Source organism: Mauremys mutica, chromosome 4 (assembly GCF_020497125.1).
Source record: "Mauremys mutica isolate MM-2020 ecotype Southern chromosome 4, ASM2049712v1, whole genome shotgun sequence".
NCBI classification, from domain to species: Eukaryota; Metazoa; Chordata; order Testudines; family Geoemydidae; genus Mauremys; species Mauremys mutica.
Genome location: NC_059075.1, coordinates 19,308,306 through 19,315,528, shown reverse-complemented (window position 1 = coordinate 19,315,528; position 7,223 = coordinate 19,308,306). Strand labels below are relative to the sequence as shown.

General features: G+C 50.8%; 1 long non-coding RNA gene across 1 annotated transcript in view; it reads right to left on the bottom strand.

Annotated features, from left to right (window-relative positions):
• Window positions 1-300: 300 nt before the first annotated feature.
• LOC123370471 overlaps window positions 301-7,223 on the bottom strand; it is a 50,890-nt gene continuing 43,967 nt past the window's right edge. Inside the window, exons 4-5 of the long non-coding RNA XR_006579423.1 lie at window positions 4,204-4,382; window positions 301-422 (exon numbers count right to left, since the gene is read on the bottom strand). This is a non-coding gene — a long non-coding RNA (uncharacterized LOC123370471). The remainder of the gene's footprint in view (window positions 423-4,203; window positions 4,383-7,223) is intronic.

Genomic DNA, 7,223 nt, shown 5'->3' with positions numbered 1-7,223 from the left:
CCTTCACTCACAGAAATGCGGCAGCCACTGAAAAATATTTTGGAATGTAACCGTTTCCCTGTACAGAAGTATTTCCCCACACCATATGGCTTGGGCATGGAAAACCCAAGAAAAGGCCCAACTTGGTCATTCAGCAAGGTAGTTTTCTCTGGTGCACATACACTGTTACAGAAAAGGGAAATGGTAACAACATCCCGCACATGTGGTAACATAAGTGGTTCATGCAACATGCTGTCTGGCAGATACAGGAAATGAGGTTTATTGAAGCTTTGGACAGTGCAGCTACTGAGAGGAAGATGAGTCCGGTCATTAGGGCACTAGCCTGGGATCCAGGAGATCCATGTTTAATTCTGTGCTCTGGCAGAGATTTTCTGGATGGCCTTGGTCAACTCCCTTAGTCTCTCTGTGCCTCAGTTCCTCATCTGTAAAAGAGCACTTTACCTAAGTCACATGTGTATGTTTTTTTGTTGGCATGCATATGGTATACATACAGAAAAAGCATGTAATTCCTTGAAAATACGAGAGTTACTTATCCTATTAAAAATCCTTTCTAACTGCTATAGTAACTAGATCAGCACATCATAGCCCACACTCCTCATTAGGAAAGACAACACCGCCCCACCCAAATCAGTTGGCCTGATCAGAGGCCCTGATTTTCTTCTCACAAACACCAGTTTTACACCCACGTAATGACTGACTTTAATTGTGTTGCTCTTGGTTTACACTGGCTCAAAGTATATGGAGGATCACACCCCAAATCTTTATTAATCTCATGCTTCAGGCTTTCAGCCTGCAGGGGTCAGGAAGAGATGTTTTCCCTGAAATATTTTCTTGAGAGGTGCGGGATGTTTTATTTTTGTCTCCTTCCTTTGCAGCATCTGAAAATGCCACAGCTGCAGATGGTTCACTGAATGGGGAAGCGGGGGTTGTTGCTCTGAGGTGGCACTGAAAATTCACTCTCTGAACTGCTTGGCTGGCTGGTTCATGGACGTGCTCGTGCTCACATGCTCAGGGTCTAACTGATCACGATATGTGGAGTGTGGAAGGAATTTTCCCCCAGGTCAGATTGGCAGTGACACTGGGGGTTTTTTCCTTCCTATACAACTAATGGGGTGTGGGTCACGTGCCAGGATCATCGAAGTATATCTCATTCAATCAGTTCCCTGCCATTGCAAGGGTTTTTGGCACTGGTGCGCCTCAGACTCTCCTATTTTCTGCCTGTGGCTAGTAACCGTTTAGTCTCCTACGGGCTGTAATACTTTGGGCTAATCAGTGATGAGCTGCCAAAATCTTAACATCCGGTTCCCTATAAAAAGTTCGGATTTAAGGGATGTACCACAGTATGTACTTTTTGTACCTTTCGCCATAAGATGTGGCAATGCATTGAGTCATTGGGAGTCATGCTTAACAAGAAAAAATACGTCCGTATTTTCCCAGGAGGAATTGAAAAATTCCTGCCAGACGGCGATTTAAGAACCAAACAGCCTGACATGTCCGGGAAAATATGGATGTATGTTAATCCCACCTAAAGTTCTTTTTAAAAAAGATGGGCCTGATCTAGAAATGAGCTCCGTTTCACATGTGTGGGTCCCCGCCACTCCCTGGGGGTGTGCTAGGGTGACCGGATGTCCCAATTTTATAGGGACAGTCCCGATTTCTGGGGCTTTTTCTTATATAGGCTCCTATTACCCCCCACCCCGTCCTGATTTTTCACACTTGCTGGTCACCCTAGGGTGTGCACATTTGTGGGTCCCAGCTGCTCCCTGCTCCCCTCATTGGCAGGGTTACTGTCCTGGGAACTTCGGGGCACCAGTGGACATGGGGCCGGCTGCAGACAGGGGTGTGGCGTGGGACAGGGCTAGCTGGAGGCAGGGGGTGCGGGGCTGGCTGTGGGCAGGGCAGTGGGTGCGGAGCTGGCTGGAGACAGGGGTGTGTGGGGCTGGCTGGCTTCGGGCAGGGCCGCAGGGGGTGTGTGGCAGGGGTTGGCTGGAGACAGGGCAGGGGGTGCAGCAGGGGCTGGCTGCGGGCAGGGGGTGCGGGGCTGGTACGGGCAGGGCAGGGGGGTGCGGGGCTGGTACGGGCAGGGCAGGGGGGTGCGGGGCTGGTATGGGCAGGGCAGGGGGGTGCAGGGCTGGTGCGGGCAGGGCAGGGGGTGCAGCAGGGGCTGGCTGCGGACAGGGGGTGCGGGGCTGGCACGGGCAGGGGGGTGCGGGGCTGGTATGGGCAGGGCAGGGGGGTGCGGGGCTGGCACGGGCAGGGGGGTGCGGGGCTGGTATGGGCAGGGCAGGGGGGTGCGGGGCTGGTGCGGGCAGGGAGGGGGTGCAGCAGGGGCTGGATGCGGACAGCGGGTGCGGGGCTGCCACGGCCAGCGGTGTGCGGGGCTGGAATGGGCAGGGCAGGGGGGTGCGGGGCTGGCGCGGGGCGGGGGGTGCGGGGCTGGTATGGGCAGGGCAGGGGGGTGCGGGGCTGGTGCGGGCAGGGAGGGGGTGCAGCAGGGGCTGGCTGCGGACAGGGGGTGCGGGGCTGGCACGGGCAGGGGGGTGCGGGGCTGGTGCGGGCAGGGCAGGCGGTGCAGCAGGGCTGGCTGCAGGCAGGGTGTGTGGGGCTGGTGCGGGCAGGGCAGGGGGGGGTGCGGGGCAGGTGTGGGCAGGGCAGGGGGTGTGTGTGGGGCTGGTGCAGGCAGGGAAGGGGTTGTGGGGCTGGCTGCGGGCAGGGCAGGGGGTGCGGGGCTGGTGCGGGCAGGGCAGGGGGTGTGGCAGGGGCTGGATGCAGGCAGGGGTGTGGGGCTGGCTGGATACAGGGGCTGGCTGTGGGCAGGGGGTGCGAGGCTGGTGCAGGCAGGACAGGGGTTGTGGGACTGGCTGCAGGCAGGGCAGGGGGTGCGGGCAGGACAGGGGGTGTGGCAGGGGCTGACTGTGGGCAGGGGGTGCGGGGCTGGTGCAGGCAGGGCAGAGGGTGCGGGGCTGGTGCGGGCAGGACGGGGTGCGGGGCTGGTGCAGGCAGGGGGTGCGGGGCTGGTGTGGGCAGGACAGGGGGTGTGGCAGGGGCTGGCTGCAGGCAGGGGGTGCGGGGCTGGCTGCAGGCAGGGCAGGGGGTGCAGCAGGGGCTGGTTGTGGGCGGGGGTGCGAGGTGGTGTGGTCAGGGCAGGGATTGTGGGACTGGCTGCAGGCAGGGCAGGGGGTGCGGGGCTGGTGCGGGCAGGGCAGGGGGTGTGGCAGGGGCTGGCTGCTGGCAGGGGGTGCGGGGCTGGCTGCAGGCAGGGCAGGGGGTGCGGCAGGGGCTGGTTGTGGGCGGGGGTGCGAGGTGGTGTGGTCAGGGCAGGGATTGTGGGACTGGCTGCAGGCAGGGCAGGGGGTGCGGGGCTGGTGCGGGCAAGGCAGGGGGTGTGGCAGGGGCTGGCTGCGGGCAGGGGGTGGCAGATACTCATGGGGAGAGCGGCTTGGAGCAGCCCGAGTAGCAGGATGCAGCCCAGGCCCAGCAGAGCAGCCAGGGACCCACCAGGCAGCAGCGGGAGCCCCAGGGCCAGGGGTCAGGGGAACAGCAGCAGCAACAGGGCCTGTGCCCAGGGCCAGGTGGCAGCCTACATGGCTCCTGCAGTGCAGCGCCCCGGTGGCTGGAGGAGGAATTACATCACTTCCCAGCCAGAGCCCATCAAAGCTGCAGCGCCCCCTGGCAGGGAAGCGGGTTAACAACCAGTTCTAAAACTGCTTCAAAATTTAACAACAGGTTCTCATGAACTGGTGCGAACCAGCTCCAGCTCACCACTGGGGCTAATTTCAGTTGTTGGGTTTAATGTGTGGATGTGGGTGGTGGTGGTGGCCTGTGATATACAGGAAGTCAAGCCAGATGATCTGGGGGTCCCTTCAGAGCTTAAACTTAGAGCCAAGAGCTGGCACTAAAGCCTGTTCATCTCTAGGTTAATCCCCTCGAACAAAACCAGTTTGTTAGTTAGAATTTGCAGTAGTTTTCCTTATAACCGTTAATCTGCTTCATCACTTTACAGTGAGTAAATTTTCTTCTCGGTGGGTGAACTGCATGACCAACCCTAGGCAAACTTCTGAAAAACTGCAAACACTTACATTTTACTGCAAATGTAACCATAACAATTCAAAGTACTAATTTTCTACCTCATATAATATGTGCAAGTATGCCTTAGCAACACTCACAGGGAATATAATTTAACAGAGTCTCTATCTTCCTTACCTGAAGCACAGAAATTTCTGTCACATACTTAACAGAAGGCCTGCTGTCTGAGTTTTCCATGTGCTTATCTTCAGTGTTTTTCATGGAATTTCTTGAGGGGCTATTTATTTCTTTAACCCTTCCTTAGTCAGGTGGCAGCTTTGCTCAGTTAATGGAAACATAGTATCTTGCTTCCAAATCTTTATGTGGATAAAAAAGAAATGAGAAAATGAGAGCTGGAAGCGTCGAACATGGGGAATCTTTATAGATAGGGGACAATTTTGCTACCTGCTTCATTACTTACTTTGGTGGGGAAAACTCTGTAGGTGATGCAAAATGGATTGATGGTTTATGAAATAACACCTTATAGCTGTTATTTGTATTACAGTAACATATAATGCTTGGTCCAAACACGTAGTAAAAGACAATCTCTGCTCTGAAGATCTTATAATTTAAATATCTGAGACAGACAAAATATTTTTATCCTCATCTGCAGATGAGAAAATTAGACCCAGAGATTAAGGGCCCAAATCCTCAATGGTATTTAGGTACCTAACTTCCACTGAAATCAATGGGAGTGGAGGTCAAAGTTCAAATACAAAGTTTTTGTTTAGCAGACAGCACACTGGACAGTGACAGGGACTTAGATCTGTGTTCTGTCACTGGCCTATTGGGTGACGTTGGGCAAGCCAGCTCACCCCATGTGCCTCAGTTTCCCCATCTGCAAAACATAGATAATGATATTGGCCTCCTGTGTATAGTGCTTTGAGACCTACTAATGAAAGCACTATATAAGAGATAGGTATTATTGTTATTGACATTTTTATCCAAAAGATGTTTTTGGTGCATATACTAGTATGAGCATGCCAATGCATCAAATGTTTCCACAGGTGGGTGTGGTCAGATATCGTCTGTGTGTGTGTTCTTTCAGCATGCTGTCCCAGCTCTGCGCAGACTTTAATTGAACTGCCCAAGAAATTCACAGACTCAGTTTTCAGTGAAGGAACTTGCTCAGGTTTATTGCTGATGAAGCACAGTGCTAATGCCACAGTACAATGGTTACAGATACGTGAACACATGTATGCCCGTGACAATGGGCCAGCTCAGTCAGAATTGGGACTTTCCACTGTCCCCTTGACTAGACCCCCGACACCCCCTCAGATACACCGATACAAACAAGTTATGTATGGCCCCTCTGACGTTGTTAGGTGCCACCCATTACCTTGTACATGTTTGTCCGATCAAAACATCTCTATCCGTCATGCTGTCATCCTGACCTTAGCGCTAGGATGGGTCAATGTGTTCCTGTTATCTTTGGGGTCAGGCCTCTGACACAAAGGTTTATGTCTCGGGCCCTCTTCCTACTACAGTGGGCAAATCATGTCTTGGTGAGTCAAAGGTTAACAGGACATCAAATTCAAATAGCTAATTGTAGCATTCAATGGCTGTATAGGACTTCCCAATCACCAGCTTCATGCCTGCACTTCACACTTGTCAGAAGAGGTAGAGCTCAGACCATAAAACTCCTCAAACCCAAGCCTCCAGCATGTCAGCTATTGAAGTATTATTACAAACTTAGTCAAAGGACAATTTATAAAGGGTATCATTACACAGTAAAATATATAGAGGTATTATCCCCATTAATCATAAAAATCCCAGAACAGAGACCGTACCTCATGATAAAACCCCACTTTCTTTTTGCTCTCACAATATATAATCCTTTCTACATTTATCAACATCCTCACTCCAGAATGCTGTTCTGCTTTATTTGTAAAATTTGGCACATTTCCTCTTTTTCAGTGCATTACCAATAAAACTATTCCTAATGTAAATTGTTTATCTGGTGCCCGTCTTGCGGCGTCTAGTGCTGCCCAACCTACCCTTTTAAAAACATACTTGATTATATGTTTATTGCAAACAAGTTATGTTTTTATAACACAATGAATCTGCCAAGGGTATGTGAATATGGCTTAGGCCTGAATAAAGACTGGGAGTTGTTGCGTTATTACAAAACCTAAACTTAATTTCCCCAATACTAATTTCTCCCTACTGTTACTCACACCTTCTTGTCAGCTGTCTGTAATGGGCCACTCTCGTTACCACTTCAAAAGTTATTTTTCCTCCCTTGGTATCCTACTGTTAATTAATTTATCTCGTTAGACTGACCTCACACTTGGTAAAGCAACCCCCATCCTTTCATGTATTTATACCTGCTCCTGTATTTTTCACTTCATGCATCTGATGAAGTGGGCTCTAGCCCACAAAAGCTTATGCCCAATAAATTTGTTAGTCTCTAAGGCGCCACAAGGACTCCTCGTTTTAACCACAAAAGATGCTTGAATTGTTACGACACCAGCTCAGAGGGAAAAAAAATCATGTTACTCAGACATATATATCACCACTTGTGTTCCTAACTGAACAGTCTACAACATGGGAAAGGTCCAGGAAGATCAAGGGAGGCCTTATTCATTGCTCAGTAATGTTAAACAAACACTCATCTTACCAAAATCATGTCTTTCCTCTACATCGGAAACAAGAAACAGCATTACAGCTCCCATTCAATAGTAACCTTGAGAAACCTTTCATTTGAATGAGACACAACTCAGTGCCTAGTCAGACAGTAGATGAGATACAGCCCTATAAAATAATCACACTACTATGAAAAATGAGCCCTAAAGCCAATGGTTTCCATATGCTGGTATCACTATCTTGGAGCGATTTTTCTTGAAGTTTTGCTGTAACAATCATCAAAGGACCTTCATGTTCTTGGATCTGGAACTGATTTTATAATATGGGGGAGACAAGGGGAACTAACCAGAGCCTAGGAATCAGGACAATAAGAACCACTGGGGTAGCTGAAACTGGACAAAGAATAACAGTATTGGCAGGAGAGTTGGAGAACTCTTTCTGCTTGAGATGCTCTTGAATATTTATAGCATTGCTGTCCTCACATGAGCTAAATAAAGTGTTTGGATCCTGCCCCCAAGGCCCTAGTCAATGCTGCCCCTACATAAAGTGTAGAGCATCTACCTGACCCTAAT